This window comes from Nicotiana tabacum, chromosome 12, assembly GCF_000715075.1.
Source record: "Nicotiana tabacum cultivar K326 chromosome 12, ASM71507v2, whole genome shotgun sequence".
Taxonomy (NCBI): Eukaryota; Viridiplantae; Streptophyta; class Magnoliopsida; order Solanales; family Solanaceae; genus Nicotiana; species Nicotiana tabacum.
In genome coordinates this window covers 108260653-108280990 of record NC_134091.1, presented here as the reverse complement: position 1 = coordinate 108280990, position 20338 = coordinate 108260653, and the positions used below count along the sequence as shown (strand labels likewise).

Sequence of the window (20338 nt, the reverse complement as noted above, 5' to 3'; positions counted from 1 at the left end):
GCATAGATGATTATATATATTCGGGATGAACTTCCCAGGGCATGGACTTGCCTTACTTATTTATATTGTGATAAATTTTACCTGGACATGGATCTTGTCCGTATCATTTACATTTGGGGATAAATTACCCCTGGGCTGGATTGGCCTTATACGGTACTGAGTGACTGACTGTCAGTCGATGTGTATATATATACGGGATGGAATATCCCTGGGCTGGATTAGCCATATATAATACTGAGTGACCGAATGATTAGTGACCAGTAGTACATGAGGTCTTTTCACTGAGATGTCACATTCTTAGACAGTGTTTTTAATCAGTCATGCTTTGTATTCATTTAGATACTCATGTACTCAATGACACCGAGTTTTGGGAGTGTTTTGTATTTGTAATTGTGAGATTTTCTATTGAAATCAAATATTATGTTTCCAACCTTAAAGGAAATTGCGGTTATTTGAGATTGTTGGCTTATGTAGTATTGAGATAGGCGCCATCAAGAAAGGTAAGATTTTGGATTGTGACACAAGCAGACAAAAAAGAAACAAGAGAGAGTGCACATCATCATCATCTCTCAAACTATTTCTTCCACTACTTCTACCATACTCAGATTCTTCAAATAAACCGAACCGCCAAACTTAGACATCAAGGATGGAAATTGAGAAGTTGAAGTTTTCCTATTAGTCAACTCTTCAGGACACCTCTATAAAATATCTCCTGAACCAACTGTCTGACCATACTATCTTCAGATCTCTGCTATTGTCTGAACACTTTGTGATTCCTCTCGAGCTATAGAATATACATACTTCCAGCAAGGCACATTCTATACATCTGAGTTCAATTGCATGCCCACATAACTTCATTTTGCCATTCCATTGGTTGCCCAAGTATTCACTGCAATACAACATTTGGCACCATAACCTTGCACTCACCGAGCATTGGAAGAATAAGTGAGATAAATTCCTATTGCATATTGTATAGAGGACAAGTCATTGAGTCAATTATACCCCACTATTCATAATTTTAATGGAAGTAATATCTAAAAGTTGGGTGAAAGATTAACTTTTGAACTTCAAACCTTAATTTCTCTCCTTATCGGGTGATTTTGAAGTTTCTGAATGAATGTTATGACGGAAGAGGGGAATCTCTAAATTGGGAATCAGGATTTAAATTTTGAAAGTAAGCTGATAAATACGGGGAAGAGGCAGAGACGAGTAAGGCGACGTGGAAAATTATTAACCCTTCCTGAGTACACGTATTTTAGTAGCTTAATTATAATAGATGGCTAAGATTGAAAGTTAGCTAAATCAATTGACGGCCTAGATTAAATCTTCAGCTGAGTTGGTTATTGGGCCTTTAGTTAGTTAGTGGATCGTTGCAGTGTTGGGCTTTATATTCCATAGAGCTCTAAAGGAGATGGTTATGCAATCTAGTAATTTATTTTCTCTACTATTCCTTCCTCTCATTTTCTCTTCTCTCTTTCTCTTCCTTACCCAATTCTAATTCTTCTTTTCAGGTAATTCCGTAATTAAAGCTCAAGTTCCAGTTGAAAACCCAATAGTTTTCTAGTTGTAATTACCTCTGAGTTGTAATACAATAGACAATTATCAATAAAAGTTCGATTTCCATTCCATTGCGTTTACAGTTTCGCATAAGAACATTACATTTTGGATCAGAGCATCTCCTGGCCCTACAAATCATGACTATTACAGAACTAGATCGAAATATATGGAGGATAGTCTCTAGAAGTTAGACACAACTCCAAAATCACATAGCAGAAGAAAGCAAGAAATATGAGACCACATATGCCAAAATTGATGAGCTGGCTCAAAAGTTCGATGTATTGATGGAAAAGTTATTGCCCAACCACGCAGGCATACTGGGTAGTGAACCAGTAGAGATCCATCAGCAAGAAGAACAAATCAGCAAGAAGAACAAATGAGTGGCCTTAGGGGGGAGCAGATAGCTGCTTCCTTGGTCGGTGAAAGAAATCATCATGGTGGTCATTGCACCTATAATTCCAGAGTTGAATTCCCTTATTTTGATGGTGCCGTGGGATCTTACCCTTGTTCTTGGTTGAGGAAGTGTGAGATATTTCTACTACAACTATGTATCCAATTCAGAGCAAAAACTTGAAGAAGCAGTCCTATACCTCAATGGAAGGGTAGAAGCTTGGTACTTCTCCTATCAGTTAAGTAAAGGGAATGTTAGATGGCCATAGTTTTGTGAAGAAATCTGTAAGAGATTTCAAGATGCAGATAATAGTAGATTCAGTCTCATGGAGAATTTAAAAAGATAGAGAAAAAGGGAACAATTAATGAATATTTGGAGAAATTTAAGGACCTTAAGGCTTGGATTCAAATCAGGAGCCCAACTATGCCAGAAGAATTCTTTTTGGAATTCTTTGTAGAAAGCCTCAAGGAAGACATAAGACATAGTGTGAATATTCCGAATTCCTATACCCTAAGACAAGATGTTGAAAAGGTTAGGCATAAAAAAAATGTAATTGAGACTTGGAATAAGAAAGGAAAAGCTACATGGGAAAAAGGATAAACCTATACCGGTTACCAACAGTCAAACACTCAGAACCTTCATAGAGGTGCCAAGGGTGCCGGGGTGTCCAACTAAAATATACAGATAAGCAAGGGATTTGAAAACATGAGGAATAATGGATTGTGTTGGAAATGTGGTGACAAATATTTCCCAGGACATGTATGCAAGCAGAAGCAAATGAATGTTGTGGCTGCTTCTGAAGATCCAGACTATGATGGAGCCAATAGAGGAAGGAGCTAGTCCAGTCTATCATGCAGGAGAGGAAGGCATGGATGAGGCCAATAACCTCAATGCTCTTTCTGGAACTGAGATGCCCAACACAATTAAGCTGATGGGTAAGTCAAAGAAGAACCTAATAACTATTTTTTCTAGATTCAAGAAGCACACATAGCTTCATGGATATATAGAGAGAGCCAAGAAGATAAGGTGCAAGATCATAGATTCTACTCCTATGAGGGTCACTGTGACAAATGGCAACCATCTTATGAGTAGGCATACTTGTCACAGGTTCAAATGGATGATTCAAGGAGTGGAGTTTGAGGATTTTGTTAGGCTATTCGGGCTTGAAGTACATCTATATATATATAAAAGAGGGCCAAACCCCGATGACATGGCACCTCTTATGGACTAGGAATGACATTTATCTAATTTCTCGGTTTTTTGTCATTTTCCCCTAATTTTCCACTCTCCTAACTTCTCTTCAATACATATTCGGTTGTAAAGTATTATTTATACGTCTTTTCCCAAACTGACTGTTTATATGCCTTTTCTCAGACGAACATCTATAGGTCTTCACTAATCGGGCCTATGCCGGCCGAGGAACGGAAGATGATGGCGTTCTCCTCTCGATTTTTCCATCTCGATTTTTACAAATCCTGCATTTAGTTTTCTTATTCAACTACAAGATGAACACAGACGACAAAGAAGGGTTGAAGTAAGAACAAAGGAAAGGAATGATGAATATCAAATCAAACTTTTCGGTGGATAAATTTCAATGGGAAAAGAGGTAGTTCTTTTATTAAAGTTACATTCTTTTTCCTTTCCTTGTAGATGTTCACTTATTTTTCTAAGTGATTTTTATTAGGAATTGTCATGACTCATGACATCTCTTGAAACAGGGTTTGGTATTCTATTAGAACTCGAAGATGGAAATTTGGGGATTTTTCCTTTTCTGAATATACTATGTTCATATTAGATTTTTGCCACTCTTTCAGGTGGTTGTCTTGAGTATGTGCCTTGATGCTCCAGTAACTGCGACTCAGGAAATCCAGCCCTGAATTCAAATGTCCTCAATGGTAGGGTTACTCAATTTGTTGAATATCAGGTAACTACTTTTATTAATATGAAAAGTTGAAAGAAATAATAAGTCTATATCACGTTCTTTATGTGTTTGACAATATGGTCTAAAGAAGTAATAAATTTATGTATTTGACAATATGATCTAAAGAAGTAATAAACAAAATATGATCAATAAGAAGAGGAATTCTCTACAAAGCAATCCCTATATTATTACTTTTATATTGAACTTAAACGTAGGGTGAAATATGAATGAATCAAAATACAGTTTAACATTTTAGTCAACAAATATTCAGTGATAAAAAATAGCCAAAGTACATCTTGATCATATTATTTGCATAGTAGATTTTACCGGATGCCTTTGGCAAACAAATTTCATAGAGGTATATTACATAACAGAGGTGGATAATCATTATTTTTAAGTTTTTTTGGAATTAAAAATCCATATAACTCTTGGAGTTCATATTTACTGTTCCTGAGATATCATTCATGGTATAAGAACTATATTTTGAATTCACGGAAGTGCTTTAGAAGATGAATTTTATATTTTCTTCTCACTTTCTGTGTGATAAGATTTGATATCTCCTTATTAGATGTGTGATAAGCTTTGACTGTGGATACCAGATTGAATGTTTTATCAACTTTACTGTTGACTTGTTGAAAGAGTTATGTCTGACCAGCTTACCATTAAACTGTTGTTGAAAGAAGTTAATTGAATTTTAGATGCAATACAAATGAGAAAACTCACTAATCTCTCGGCTCTCATCTGTGACGGAGTTGGTCGGATTTGCTTTGTTCTAATATACGGACATTCTTGAGTTGCATTTGTTAACTAACTCTGGATTTGTTTCTCTTCATTTCAGATTTTACTTTCTATATATTGTGCAAACTTCAGTTCACAATAACATGAGGTAAATAATAAATATGTTGTTTAGAGATCTTTTTTTTTTCATTTTAACTGACCATCAATTGAAAAATATAATTTCTTGAAATGTAAACTTGATGTTGAGTTGTTGTTGCTTGTCCTCTCAAATTTTGACAATGATGCTTCTAAAACAACAACAGAAAAAGAGGAAGAAGGCAAGAAAAGAAAGGTGGATAAGATAAACGGGTAGAGCACCTTGATGTTGTAAGGTAAATGCGAGGAAATGGCCATTGAAAAATATGAAATTGTGGGTAATTGGATTGTTTCCCCAACCCTCTGAAAGCTGGTCAATATTTTGAAGCTAAATCATCCATTTAGAAGCAGACAAGTGAATTTATGAGAAGAATGATGTGCTGCGGGAAGGTATCATGCAATGAGGTCTGTTTTATGTATGTTTGATTTACCTTGGTAGTATTTAGTCAGAAGGTAGCATAGGACTCAGGATCAAGCTGTAGCTATGATCTTCTACTTTTTTGTCCCAGTGGCGAAGCCACAAAATTCAACAAGGGTGTTCAAACCTTTGCCGGTGGGCTATGTAAGGGTGTTCAAAGTCTATTTTTAATCAATAACAAGCAATATTTTACCTTATACGGAGTATAATTTTCCGGCGAAAGGTGGTCAACTCACGTAGCTTCGCCCCTGTTTGTCCCTCCACTTGGGTTCGTAATGCTTACTTTTGGACTTTCTTAAATTGCATGCCTAATAGATACATGAACCAAATGATGCTATACTGAGTTGTCTAAAATATTGAATCTCTTATGAATATGGAAATATAACTTCAACTGTCTATTCCCATGATTATTTATGCATGCTTATAAAAGTTCCCAGACCTGCAAGTTGGATTAAAGTTTAAATGCAGATTTTGTATTTTTGGTTTGGTCAACGTATAGCTTTATTTGAATCACTTTCATCACTGTGTACCAAAGATCAGAATTGCATGTTATAAATATTTATCTTAATTAACATTTCTTTTTTCCCTTTTTCTATTTCTATAAATTAAAAGTTCTTATATTGCATGTTATAGAATTAACTTCTGTATAACTAACTACTAGGAAATAGGTACAAGTTTTTGCAAGTTCTTTCCAGAAATCAGACATACGATGACCAATTTTGGAACTAAATCTCGTTTGCAGTGTTATCTTAAATATGTGTTCCAATTCATCCAATTCACTACAGTGTGATTGTCTTCGTTCCAATTATCCGGTTTTTGTAAAATCAATGACATGAAGGGTATTAGATATAAAATTAAGTTTCTTATACACATGCAAATTTATATGTATACCGATTAAATTTAAATATATAAAAGAAAATGTTAATTCATTTATTGATGACCGCGCGAAGCGCGGATAAATTTACTAGTGATATAATATAAGGGGGGATTGGATTAAAGGCCATAATCCAGTTTTGCTAAAAGCATGTTGGGCTCACCTATTTACTGTAACTGCAGTAGAAGGGGCAACTAGAGTTAAGCATCCTCTTGTCAGCAACTAGAGCTAAGCATCTACTTAAGAAGGGGCAAGCTATTTAGGCTCACTTATTTACTGTAACTGCAGTAAAAGTTGAAGAACGAGAGAAGGTACATGCAGCTATCTAGCAGGTCCTAAAGCAATTCCCTAATGTGTTTATGTAGCCAACAAGCCTTCCTCCCAAGAGGAATCATGATCATTATATGCCTCTGAAACCAAACACAACACTAGTCAGCATAAGACTTTACATGTACAATTTCTTTCAAAAAAATGAAATTAACAAACAAGTCAATGAGATGCTAGCAAATTAAACCATACAACCTACTCATTTGCCCTTTTCATCACCATTATTATTAATTAAGAAGAAAAATAGAAGTTTGATATTTTGCATTGACTATAGAGCTCTCAATAATATGACTGTTAAGGATAAATTTTCCATTCCCTTGGTTGATGACTTAATGGATGAACTACGTGGTTCTCGTATATACTCTAAAATTGACTTAAGGGCAGGTTACCACCAAATTAGAATGGGAGAAGAAGATATTTACAAAATAACCTTTAGAACACGTTTAGGCCATTATGAGTTCAAGGTAAATCCCTTTGGCTTAACCAATGCCCCTGCCACATTCCAATCTCTCATGAACCATGTGTTTAGGGACTATTTGAGGAAGCTTGTTCTGGTTTTCTTTGATGACATATTAGTTTGCATTGCCTCACTAAATGTTCACACACAACACCTTGGAAGAGTACTTGAAATATTGAGGAAGGAATAGCTCTTTTCCAAACTTTCTAAGTATTCCTTTGGTCAATCAAAGGTAGAATATTTGAGGCACATTATCATTAGATAAGGAGTAGCTACAAACCCCTCTAAGGTAGAAGCAATGACTAATTGTCATGTTCCTAAGTCCATTAAGTATCTAAGAGGTTCCCTAGGTCTTACAAGCTACAACAGATGATTTATATAGTCTTATGGAATCATCAGCAGACCATTAACCAATTTGCTGAAAAAAGAATGCATTCCAATGGTCTGTAGAGACTAAAACTACCTTCCTAACATTGAAGCAAGCCATGTCTACTGCCCTTGTACTAGCCCTAGCAAATTTCGCTAAGACTTTTATAGTGGAAACTGATGCATGCTCTACATGAATGGGGGTTGTGTTGATGCAAGATGGAAAACCTCTTGCATTCTCCAGTAAAGCTCTAGGCCTTAGGCATCTGGGCCTATCTACTCATGAAAAGGAATATATGGATGTCCTATCAGTTATAGACAAATGGAGATACTTCATATAAGGAGTATATTTTATTATTAGGACAGACTACGAAAGCTTGAAATATTTGCTGTAACAGAGCGACCACTGCTTTACAACAGAAGGGTCTGGCTAAGCTTCTTATCTTAGCCTATGAGGTACAGTATAAAAAAGGAACAGAGAGTTGAAGATGCACTATCTAGAAGGGAGAAGGAAAGTCCTTCTTTATGTGTAATTACTACTACTAACCCAACCTGGATGAAGGATATTGCGCATAGCTATGATCATGATCTCATGACTCTACAATTTTTAACTGAGATGATCACCGGCCCTGATAACAGGCCAAATTTCACCCTACAACAAGGTATCTGTTACACCCTATATTTTGTTTTTGTACGTAAAACTGTGTCGTGAGCAAACTAATGTAGGACCCAAAAGAAAAAAATGAGATCATCTTTGAAAATATATAAAGCAATCTAATCATGTTACCTCGGAAGTTACAAATATTGAATATCATGAACAACAAGTACAAAGAGGGTTGGAAGGTTTAGAAGCTAAAGGAATTGAAGAAAATAATGTTTCGTCGAAAGCCGACAAATTGGGAATGTTATAGCATGTACTTTTGGGATGAGACCAGGGTGTTTTACATGATAAGGAGGTTATGTTACGAGTTATGTTATTCGTATGATAGTCGTATGTTATGTTTTGAAGTCAAGCGAGTGGTGGAACAAAAGTCGATGAAAGTCATCACAAGTTACGTTCATATATTTTACTGAAACTTTGGGTCAAATGTAACTGCGATTTTCTCCCAATATACTTAGAGTTATGGGGTGTTCCACCAATCAAATTAAATATCTAAGAGTCTAATTTCCAACGCATTAAATCGTTTGTCAATACGATATCTGAGTAGAGAGATATGGGCAGTTTTGCGAGACTGCGCAGACTGTCACCTACTTGCTTAAACGAGAATCCAAAACTGGGCCTGTTCGGGTCGTCCAAAAATGGGCCAGTTTAGGTCGTTCAAAGAGGCCTTTTTAAAGTCCTATCCCCTTCATATATTAGTCTGATAATAGGGAAAAATAATCAGACTCATTCTCTGCAAAACTCCTCCCAAATATTTCCCCCAAACCCCAATTGATTTTCTCCCCCTTTCAAGTTCTAATCGGAGGTAAAGCCTAGAGTTTGAAGAATCAAGATAGGAGTCGAGTTATCCAACAAATAAGGTAAGTTTACTGCTCTCTTTCATTCATTTTTTCTGTTGTAGATGTATAGTAAGTCGTTCTATATTTGTAAGAACTCACGGGACGGTGATCGGAAGCCGTGAGTTCGAGTTATTCACTTGTAGCAGACTGTTTTGTGGACTATTTTGTGGTGCTGTTGGGCTGCGTGTTTTACTACTGTTTTGTGGATTTTTGGAGGAGAAAGGGTGTGGAGAAACACCACATAAATGCAGGATGTTGGGCTGGTCGTTCGTCGTAACATTTTCGGGTTGTTGACACTACTACGGTGGTCGTTTTGTGTATGAAGAGATTGGGGTGTGTTGGGCTGTTTTGTAGTATTGTGTGGTGTGTATAAGGTTGGAAAATAATGTATATATGCTGTTATTGTTGTTTTTGGTGTTGTTGGTGTTATCTTGAATTTGGAGGAAGTAAGAATTATAAGGGAAATGTTGTCCGTTTTAATACAAAATAAGCATGTCGTTCGTTGTGCGATAGTTATACGTTTCATAACTTAATGATAGTATTATTATCATTGTTGTAGATTAAGGTGAGAAGAGGTGAGTTCAACTTGGTGATTGAAAATAGGGTGATAAGGTATGTTAAGGCTAAGCCTTCCTTCATTTTGGCATGATCTCGTAGCTACATGTGTTAGTAATGAGACAAAAAGAGAAGTTCATATTCATGAATTTATTCACACTATTCTAGTCTCATAAGTTACAATATTATTCCTTATCGAGACTCTATATTCAATTTAGTATTGTCTTCTTCCAGTCAAGATAGCAGCAAGCCTATATATACAGTGTTACAGTATTTTCATTGCCATCGAGCTATAATCAATGGGCAAGCCCCTATTGGGCAACCTCTGATCAGATGGAAAGTTATATACCGAGCCTACTGTGGCCGGGCGCCTATGAGCGAGCCCAGCATGGTCGAGATACATAGCCTAGTATGGCCGAGCGCCTATGAGCGAGCCTACTACGGCAGAGCAGTTATATATACCGAGTCTTATAAGGCCGGACAATTATTTTACTTACTATATTGAAGGAGTTGAGTCAGTATCAACAGGTAAGTATATCTCCAGATCATCTTTGACTCCCAATTACTTTCAGTTATTATATTATTAGTTCAGTTTTAACTTTCAGTTATGTTATCGCCTTATATACTCGGTACATTATTTTGTACTGATGTCCTTTTTTTGGGGACGCTGTATTTCATGTATGCAGGTTCATATAGACCGACGGGTATACCTCCTCAGTAGGTGTTTCCAGAGTTCGGCCTGATCGGTAAGCTCCACATCCTTCGGAGTTATCGGGTTTAGGTTTTCGTGTACATCTTCTGTGTGTATGTATATATATTATGGGTAGGTCGGGGCCCTGTTCCGATCATAATATATCTATCAGTAGAGGCTTGTAGACATATCCTGTCAGCTAGTGCATTATGTTAGGCTTGTAGGCCTGGTATGTATATTTTGGTGGTTTGTCAGTTGTAGTAGTTATGACGGCCTTGTCGGCCCAACTTTATATTAATGTTTAGTCATCGCTAGTTTCCATTCAGTTTTATATTTTGCTTCGCAAATTGTCTTGCAAGGTGGCCCTTGGCCAAATTATGACATTATATGTTCAGAGTCCCTTAGTCGCAATTTGGTACACTAGGTTAGTTGAGGCACCAGGTGCCAGTCTCGCTTCTAGGTCGGGGCGTGACAAACTTGGTATCAGAGCAGTTCTATCCTAGGGAGTCTCCAAGCCGTGTCTAGTAGGATCTTGTTTATAGATGTGTTGTGCACCACATTTTATAAGCAGGGAGCTACATGTCATTTAGGAGTTGGTTTCCCTTCTTTCAAATCTAAATCGTGTTGTAGAACTGAGTTATAGGAAATTTGAGTTAAACTTACGTGTTTGTGTTTTCATACACAGATGACTGTGACTAGGAAGACTACGGCTATCCAGAGGGGAGATACAACAACAGGTGAGGGGACCAGCAGGGTACCCCCCAATAGATGGGTCTTAGTCTGAGGCCCAAGGCGAGACCCCTACTCAGCCATTACCGGCTCCTCTACCACCTGAGGAGATTCCTAGGGATACCGCACATCCAGTTCCCCCTCCACTTCCACCAGATCAGGACTTGAGGAGTGCAGTGTATTTGTTGACACAATTGGTAGCTACCCAGCAACAAGCTAGGGTATCAGCTAGTGCAGGATCTTCTGAGGGGTCTGGGAGTTCAAGGGTCCGAGAGTTTATTGCTTTGAGTCCCCCAGAGTTTACGGGGTCAGATCAGAGGGAGGACCCGCAGGATTTCATAGATAAGCTTCACAGGATCTTTCGGGTTATGCATGCCACAGAGAAAGAAGCAGTTGAGCTAGCAACTTTTCGACTCCGAGATATAGCCATCCTTTGGTACGAGGGATGGGAGAGGTCCAGGGCACGTGATGCACCTCCAGCTAGTTCGGAGAATTTTTCAGATGCTTTCCTTGACCAGTACTTACCGCAGGAGATTCGACAGGCTCGGGTCGATCAGTTTTTAGCCCTTAAACAGGGCAATATGAGCGTTCGAGAGTATAGTCTCTGTTTTGACTCATTAGCCAGATATGCACCATCTATAGTTGCTACTATGCGTGACAGGATCCACAGGTTTATAGTAGGGTTAACCCCAGAGTTAACCGAGGCATGTGCCACCGCTGCATTGCATGATAATATGGATATCTCCCGGATTCAGGCATTCGCTCAAAATATAGAAAGGGGTAGGCGTCGACAGCAGGGTACAGAGAGGACTGAGCAAGGGCAGCGTAAGAGGATGCGATTTCCTAGGTTTCAGGAGCATTCTCAGGGTAGTTATAGGCCCCAGTACTTTGGACGGCCACCTAGGCCTCCGCCACCTCAGTTACAGGGTTACAGGTATGATCGCTATACTCAGTCAGGACCAGGTGAGAGCTCTCGGGCGTCAGTTTTGCAACGACAACGAGGTTCAAGGCAGACATGGTCATTTCCGCCGCGGTGTGACATTTGTGGTAAAGGACACTTGGGCCAATGCCGAGCAAGTTCTGATGCTTGTTATACATGTGGGCGTCCGGGCCATATAATGCGAGATTGCCCAAATAGAGATTCTAGGGGTATGGCACAACCAGCAAATTCAGCGACAGGATCATCTATGTCTGTGCATCCTTCTGGGCGCGAGTCTCAATCTTCGGCTGGTAGAGGTCGAGGCAGAGGTAGAGGTTCCAGTTCAGGTGTTAATCAGAATCGTATTTATGCTTTAGCGGGTCAACATGACTAGGAGTCTTCACCAGACGTTGTGATAGGTATATTGACCATTTGCTCTCACGATGCTTATGCCTTGATAGACCCAGGATATACTTTATCATATATTACCCCATTTGTCGCGAGGAAATTTGGTATAGTACCTGAAATATTAAGTGATGCTTTTGTGGTATCTACACCGGTCGGAGAATCGATTATTGCTAGACGGGTTTACCGAGGTTGTACGGTGACAGTTTGTAGTCGTCAGACCTCAGCCGACCTAGTTGAGTTAGAGATGATGGATTTTGATGCTATCATGGGCATGGACTGGTTGTCAGCTTGCTATGCTACAGTTGATTTCCGAGCAAAGGCAGCTAGATTTCATTTCTCGGGTGAGGCAGTCCTTGAATGGGTAGGTAATACAGCGGTACCCAGAGGTAGGTTTATTTCCTATCTGAAGGCGAGGAAAATGATTGCAAAAGGGTGTATTTATCATATTGTGCGAGTTAGAGACGCAGATGCTGAGATATCTACACTTCAATCTATTCCCATAGTCAATGAGTATGCAGATGTGTTTCCAGATGAACTTCCAGGTATTCCTCCAGAGCGAGAGATTGATTTTAGCATCGATTTGTTTCCAGGAACTCAGCCAATATCCATCCCTCCGTATAGAATGGCACCTGCCGAATTAAAGGAGTTGAAGGAGCAGTTAAAAGATTTGCTGGAGAAAGGTTTCATCAGGCCCAGTACCTCGCCTTGGGGTGCACCGGTACTCTTTGTGCGGAAGAAAGACGGCTCGTTGAGGATGTGTATCGATTATAGACAGCTGAACAAGGTAACTATTAAGAATAAGTATCCACTTCCAAGGATTGATGATTTGTTTGATCAGTTGTAGGGGGCTAGATTCTTTTCAAAGATAGATTTGAGATCAGGATACCACCAGGTCAGAGTTCAGGAGAAAGATATTCCGAAGACAGCCTTCAGGACCCGATATGGCTACTTCGAGTTCCTTGTCATGTCCTTCGGGTTGACAAATGCTCCCGTCGTATTTATGGACATGATGAATAGCCTATTCCGTCAATTTTTAGATCTGTTCGTGATAGTATTTATTGATGATATTCTGGTCTATTCAAGTTCAGAGGATGAATATGTGGACCACTTGCGAGCGGTACTCCAAACCCTCCGTGATCGTAAGTTGTATGCTAAGTTTTCTAAATGTGAGTTCTGGTTGTAGTCTGTAGCATTCTTGGGACATATTGTATCTGATGAAGGTATAAAGGTAGACACTCAAAAGATTGAGGCCGTGAAATCTTGGCCTAGACCTACCACTCCGACAGAGGTTCGTAGCTTTCTAGGCTTAGCAGGATACTACCGGAGATTCGTAGAGGGTTTTCTTCCCTTTCGGCACCATTGACGAAGTTGACGCAGAAATCAACTAAGTTTCAGTGGACGGAGACTTGCGAGCGGAGTTTCCAAGAGCTTAAGAACAGTTTGACCTCAGCGTCAGTTCTAACACTTCCAGAGGGTCCAGAGGGTTATGTTGTGTATTGTGATGCCTCAGGTGTTGGTTTAGGATGTGTTCTGATGCGGCATGGGAAGGTAATTGCTTATGCTTCAAGGCAGTTAAGGAAGCACGAGAAGAATTATCCAACCCACGATCTCGAGTTAGCTGCGGTTGTCCATGCACTTAAGATATGGCGGCATTATTTATATGGTGTTCATATTGATGTATTTACCGATCATAAAAGTCTGCAATATATATTCAAGCAAAAAGAGTTGAATTTGCGACAGAGGCGATGGCTTGAGTTATTGAAAGATTATGATGTTAATATTCTCTACCATCCAGGGAAAGCTAATGCTGTAGCAGACGCCTTAAGTCGCCGATCTATGGGTAGCTTAGCACATGTAAAGGCCGAGAAAAGACAATTAACTAGAGAGATTCATCAATTGGCTTGTTTGGGGGTTCGGTTAGTAGATTTCGACGATGGTGGAGTTATACTCCAAAACACTGCAAAATCATCTCTCATAGCTGAAGTCAAGGAAAGGCAGTACGATGACCCAGAGTTGGTCGAGTTGAGAGAGCGAGTTCCGCAACAGAAGAATTCATTGTTAGAGCTCAAGGGAGATGGAGTTCTCAGATATAGGGGTCGTTTGTGTGTTCCAGATGTATCAGGGTTACGAGACAGGATTATGTCAGAGGCACATTATTCGTGGTACACCATTCATCCTGGGTCGACGAAGATGTATCATGACATTAAGGATGTGTACTGGTGGAACGATATGAAGAAGAACATTGCTGAGTTTGTCGCCCAGTGTCCTAGTTGCCAGCAGGTGAAAATAGAGCATCAGAAGCCCGGAGGGCTAATGCAGACTATAGAGATCCCGACATGGAAATGGGAGGCGATAAACATGGACTTTGTTACGGGTTTACCTCGTTCTCATCGTAAGTTCGATTCTATATGGGTGATAGTCGATAGGCTCACTAAATCAGCTCATTTTCTACCTGTCAGATCTACATATACAACAGAAGATTATGCAAAGTTATATATCAAGGAGATAGTGCGGCTACACGGAGTACCAGTATCTATTATATCTGACCGTGGGGCTCAATTTACAGCACATTTTTGGAGGTCATTTCAGAGAGGTCTAGGGACTCAGGTGAATCTCAGCACAAATTTTCATCCACAGACTGATAGACAAGCCGAGTGCACAATTCAGACGCTCAAGGATATGTTACGAGCATGTGTGTTGGATTTTAAAAGAAGTTGGGATGAACATCTACCTCTTGTCGAGTTTGCATATAATAATAGTTACCACTCCAGTATTCAGATGGCTCCGTACGAGGCTTTGTATGGGAGTAAGTGCAGATCTCCTATAGGGTGGTTTGATGTTGGAGAATCTGGGTTATATGGGCCAGACCAAGTTCAGCAGGCCGTAGAGAAAGTAAAGCTCATCCGGGAGCGACTGTTGACAGCTCAGAGTCGCCAGAAGTCATATTCTGACATGCGGCGACGAGACTTAGAGTTTGAGATTAATGACTGGGTATTCTTAAAGGTATCCCCTATGAAGGGCGTGATGAGGTTTGGCAAGAAAGGCAAACTTAGCCCACGGTATATTGGGCCTTACAGGATTATTCGGAGAGTGGGCCAAGTAGCTTATGAGTAAGAATTGCCCTCAGAAATGGAGTTAGTCCATCCGGTTTTTCACGTATCTATGCTACGGAAGTGCATTGGAGATCCTACCAGAGTGGTATCCACAGATGATGTACAAATTACGGAGGACTTGTCATACAAGGAAATTCCAGTTGCCAACTTAGACCGACAAATTCGCAAGCTACGAAATAAGGAGGTAGCCTCCGTGAAGGTTTTATGGAGAAGCAATAATGTGGAAGAGATGACATGGGAAGCGGAGGAAGAAATGAAGTATAAATATCCTCATCTATTTCAAACTGAAGATATGGCTCGAGATGGGATGCTACAGCACAACTCTATTCAGGCTAGTAGGTCATCATGTAAGCTCTTATTTTCGGACTTTCAGTATTTATGATTTACGACTCTTTGAGGCAAAGTGTTGTTATTTATAGACATTGGCCATGTGTGGCATGCATATTATGTTTTCTGGCTACATGCAAGTTGGTTATAGTCTAGTGTACGGAGGAAACTCTGGCAAAAGTTTTCCAAAGTCTCTAAAAGTAAACATTTGAGGACGAATGTTCCTAAGGGGGGAATAATGTTACACCCTATATTTGTTTTTTGTACGTAAAACTGTGTCGTGAGCAAACTAATGTAGGACCCAAAAGAAAAAAATGAGATCATCTTTGAAAATATATAAATCAATCTAGTCATGTTACCTCGAAAGTTACAAATATTGAATATCATGAACAACAAGTACAAAGAGGGTTGGAAGGTTTAGAAGCTAAAGGAATTGAAGAAAATAATGTTTCGTCGAAAGCCGACAAATTGAGAATGTTATAGCATGTACTTTTGGGATGAGACCAGGGTGTTTTACATGATAAGGAGGTTATGTTACGAGTTATGTTATTCGTATGAAAGTCGTATGTTATGTTTTGAAGTCAAGCGAGTGGTGGAACAAAAGTCGATGAAAGTCATCACAAGTTACGTTCATATATTTTACTGAAACTTTGGGTCAAATGTAACTGCGATTTTCTCCCAATATACTTAGAGTTATGGGGTGTTCCACCAATCAAATTAAATATCTATGAGTCTAATTTCCAACGCATTAAACCGTTTGTCAATACGATATCTGAGTAGAGAGATATGGGCAGTTTTGCGAGACTGCGCAGACTGTCACCTACTTGCTTAAACGAGAATCCAACACTGGGCCTGTTCGGGTCGTCCAAAAATGGTCCAGTTCAGGTCGTTCAAAGAGGCCTTTTTAAAGTCCTATCCCCTTCATATATTAGTCTGATAATAGGGAAAAATAATCAAACTCATTCTCTGCAAAACTCCTCCCAAATATTTCCCCCAAACCCCAATTGATTTTCTCCCCCTTTCAAGTTCTAATCGGAGGTAAAGCCTAGAGTTTGAAGAATCAAGATAGGAGTCGAGTTATCCAACAAATAAGGTAAGTTTACTGCTCTTTTTCATTCATTTTTTTTCTGTTGTAGATGTATAGTAAGTCGTTCTATATTTGTAAGAACTCACGGGACGGTGATCAGAAGTCGTGAGTTCGAGTTATTCACTTGTAGCGGACTGTTTTGTAGACTATTTTGTGGTGCTGTTGGGCTGCGTGTTTTACTACTGTTTTGTGGAATTTTGGAGGAGGAAAGGTGTGGAGAAACACCACATAAATGCAGGATGTTGGGCTGGTCGTTCGTCGTAACATTTTCGGGTTGTTGACACTACTACGGTGGTCGTTTTGTGTATGAAGAGATTGGGGTGTGTTGGGCTGTTTTGTAGTATTGTGTGGTGTGTATAAGGTTGGAAAATAATGTATATATGCTGTTATTTTTGTTTTTGGTGTTGTTGGTGTTATCTTGAATTTGGAGGAAGTAAGAATTATAAGGAAAATGTTGTCCGTTTTAATACAAAATAAGCATGTCGTTCGTTGTGCGATAGTTATATGTTTCATAACTTAATGATAGTATTATTATCATTGTTGTAGATTAAGGTGAGAAGAGGTGAGTTCAACTTGGTGATTGAAAATAGGGTGATAAGGTATGTTAAGGCTAAGCCTTCCTTCATTTTGGCATGATCTCGTAGCTACATGTGTTAGTAATGAGACAAAAGAGAAGTTCATATTCATGAATTTATTCACACTATTCTAGTCTCATAAGTTACAATATTATTCCTTATCGAGACTCTATATTCAATTTAGTATTGTCTTCTTCCAGCCAAGAGAGCAGCAAGCCTATATATACAGTGTTACAGTATTTTCATTACCATCGAGCTATAATCGATGGGCAGGCCCCTATTGGGCAACCTCTGATCAGATGGAAAGTTATATACCGAGACTACTGTGGCCGAGCGCCTATGAGCAAGCCCAGCATGGTCGAGATACATAGCCTAGTATGGCCGAGCGCCTATGAGCGAGCCTACTACGGCAGAGCAGTTATATATACCGAGTCTTATAAGGCCGAACAATTATTTTACTTACTATATTGAAGGAGTTGAGTCAATATCAACAGGTAAGTATATCTCTAGATCATCTTTGACTCCCAATTACTTTCAGTTATTATATTATCAGTTCAGTTTCAACTTTCAGTTATGTTATCGCCTTATATACTCGGTACATTATTTTGTACTGACGTCCCTTTTCTGGGGACGCTGCATTTCATGTATGCAGGTTCATATAGACCGACGGGTATACCTACTCAGTAGGTGTTTCCAGAGTTCGGCCTGATCGATAAGCTCCACATCCTTCGGAGTTATCGGGTCTAGGTTTTCGTGTACATCTTCTGTGTGTAAGTATATATATTATGGATAGGTCGGGGCCATGTTCCGATCACAATATATCTATCAGTAGAGGCTTGTAGACATATCCTGTCAACTAGTGCATTATGCTAGGCTTGTAGGCCTGGTATGTATATTTTGGTGGTTTGTCAGTTGTAGTAGTTATGACGGTCTTGTCGGCCGAACTTTATATTAATGTTTAGTCATCGCTAGTTTCCATTCAGTTTTATATTTTGCTTCGCAAATTATCTTGCAAGGTGGCCCCTTGGCCAAATTATGACATTATATGTTCAGAGTCCCTTAGTCGCAATTTGGTACACTAGGTTAGTTGAGGCACCAGGTGCCAGTCTCGCTTCTAGGTCGGGGCGTGACAGTATCATCAAGTATAAACATAAGATTTGGGTTGAAAGAAATGCCAACCTTAGAACAAAAATCTTTGAGGTCTTCCATCAATAACCTCTAGGAGTCCATTCTGGGCAACAAGGAACTTACATAATAATTCAAATGGTTTTCTATTGGCCCAAAATGAAAGAGGATATACATAAATAGGTAGCTCAATGTGGTGTGCTTCAGAGAGTGAAGACTGAAAATGTGCATTACCCAGGCCTTCTAAAGCCCTTGCCTATCCCTAAAGGTCCCCGACAAGATATACCCATGGATTTCATTGAACGCTTGCCTCACTCAGGGCATAAGAATTCCATCTTAGTGGTAATAGACATATTAACTAAGTATGCAAATTTTATTCCTCTTAAACACCTTTACACAGCTAAAAAGGATGCAGATGTGTTCCTAAAGGAGATATATAAGTTACATGAGCTTCCCAAGTCCATAGTAATAGAAAAGGATCCCCTATTCACTAGCCAATTTTGGCAACAAATGTTCAAATCCTTGGGCACTAAGCTTAACATGTCCACCTCCAACATCCTGAGTCAGATGGCAAGACTGAAAGGCTCAATAGATGCCTAGAGTGGTGACTTTCTCAGTAGAGTGGTGGTACAACACAACTTACCACATAGCCCTAAAAGCAGCCCCATTTTAAGCTATTTATGGATACCCACCTCCTCAAATTCCTATGATGTCTCTACCTCATTCCACTCATACTACCGTAGGGGATAACCTAGCTCATAGACAAACCATGCTACAATATTTAAGAGAGAATTTGCAGGTGGAACTAGCTAGAATGAAATATTTTGTAGACAAAAACAGGATAGACAAGGTTCTAAATAAAGGAGACTTCGTTTACTTAAAGCTACAACCCTTACAGGCAAGCTTCAGTAGTAGTAAGAAAAACTTTAAAGCTCAGTTCCAAATACTATGGCCCCTACCAAATCACAAAAAGATAGGTTCATCGGCTTACCGGTTAGCTCTACCAGCAGGTTCTCAGATCCATCTGGTTTCTCATGTGTCACCATTAAAGAAGCGTGCCAGTCTAGGTGTGGTGGCTCGGCTACAACCTTCAATCAGTGGTCAAGATGGTCGATTGATGGTCCAAGCAGTAGCTATTTTCTAGCGATGCATAGTCAAGGTGAAGAATGCAGCATCGGTCAAGGTTCTTATTTAGTGGTCGAACCTTGGAGTCGATGAAGCAACGTGGGAGGACTGGGGATATATCAAAGGCCTGTTTCCTGAATTTATGGCTCAACTTCGGCCTTGAGGACAAGGTCAATTTGAACAGGGGGTATTATTATGTCGGAAGAGGGGAATCTCTAAATTGGGAATTATGATTTGAATTTGAAAAGTAAGTTGATTAATACGGGGAAGAGGCGGAGACGAGTAAGGATACGTGGCAAATTATTAACCCTTCCTGAGTACACGGGTTTTAGTAGCTTAATTGTAATAGATAGACGAGGTTGAAAGTTAGCTAAATCAATAGACGACCCAGGTTAAATCTTCAGCTAAGTTGGTTATTGGGCTGTTAGTTAGTTAGTTAGTGGGTCGTTGCAGTGTTGGGCTTTATATTCCAAAGAGCTGGGAAGGAGACAGTTATGCAATTTGGTAATTCATTTTCTCTATTATTCCTTCCTCTCATTTTCTCTTCTCTTCTATCTCTCTTCCTTACCCAATTCTAATTTTTTTTCTCGGGTAATTACGCCATTAAAGCTCAAACTCTAGCTGAAGACCCAATAGTTTTCTACTTGTAATTATCTATGAGTTGTAATACAATAAATAATTATCGATAAAAGTTCGATTTTCATTCCATTGCATTTACAGTTTCGCATAAGAATATTACAATGAACTCATATTGATTCAATCCATAAGAGTGTTAATCTCAATATTTTGGGTGTGATATCTAACAAGATTTAGTCACGAATTGACCTAAAGAACTTACCTTGACAATTTTTTCAAAGAGGTGCTTAAACTCTCTCTGGAAAGTCCCAAAACAGGTCTTAAGAAATAGAAAAAGACCAAAATTAACTATCAACTATCGAAAATAGATTATTTTATTCCTCGTTATCTTTTGATATCAAAACTACCCTTGTTGTTAGAAAAG

At 39.2% G+C, this 20338-nt stretch overlaps 2 long non-coding RNA genes across 2 annotated transcripts; one reads left to right on the top strand and one right to left on the bottom strand.

The window, feature by feature from the left end:
- The first annotated feature begins 928 nt into the window (after positions 1-928).
- On the top strand, positions 929-5357 carry LOC107782428 (uncharacterized). The gene is made up of 5 exons (XR_001647233.2): positions 929-2883; positions 3323-3554; positions 3763-3872; positions 4708-4755; positions 4910-5357. It is a non-coding gene; the product is annotated as an uncharacterized LOC107782428 (long non-coding RNA).
- Positions 1601-19935, bottom strand: LOC142166922 (uncharacterized). The gene is made up of 2 exons (XR_012697441.1): positions 19205-19935; positions 1601-6444 (listed from the first exon to the last, which is right to left on the bottom strand). It is a non-coding gene; the product is annotated as an uncharacterized LOC142166922 (long non-coding RNA).
- Positions 19936-20338: the final 403 nt, after the last annotated feature.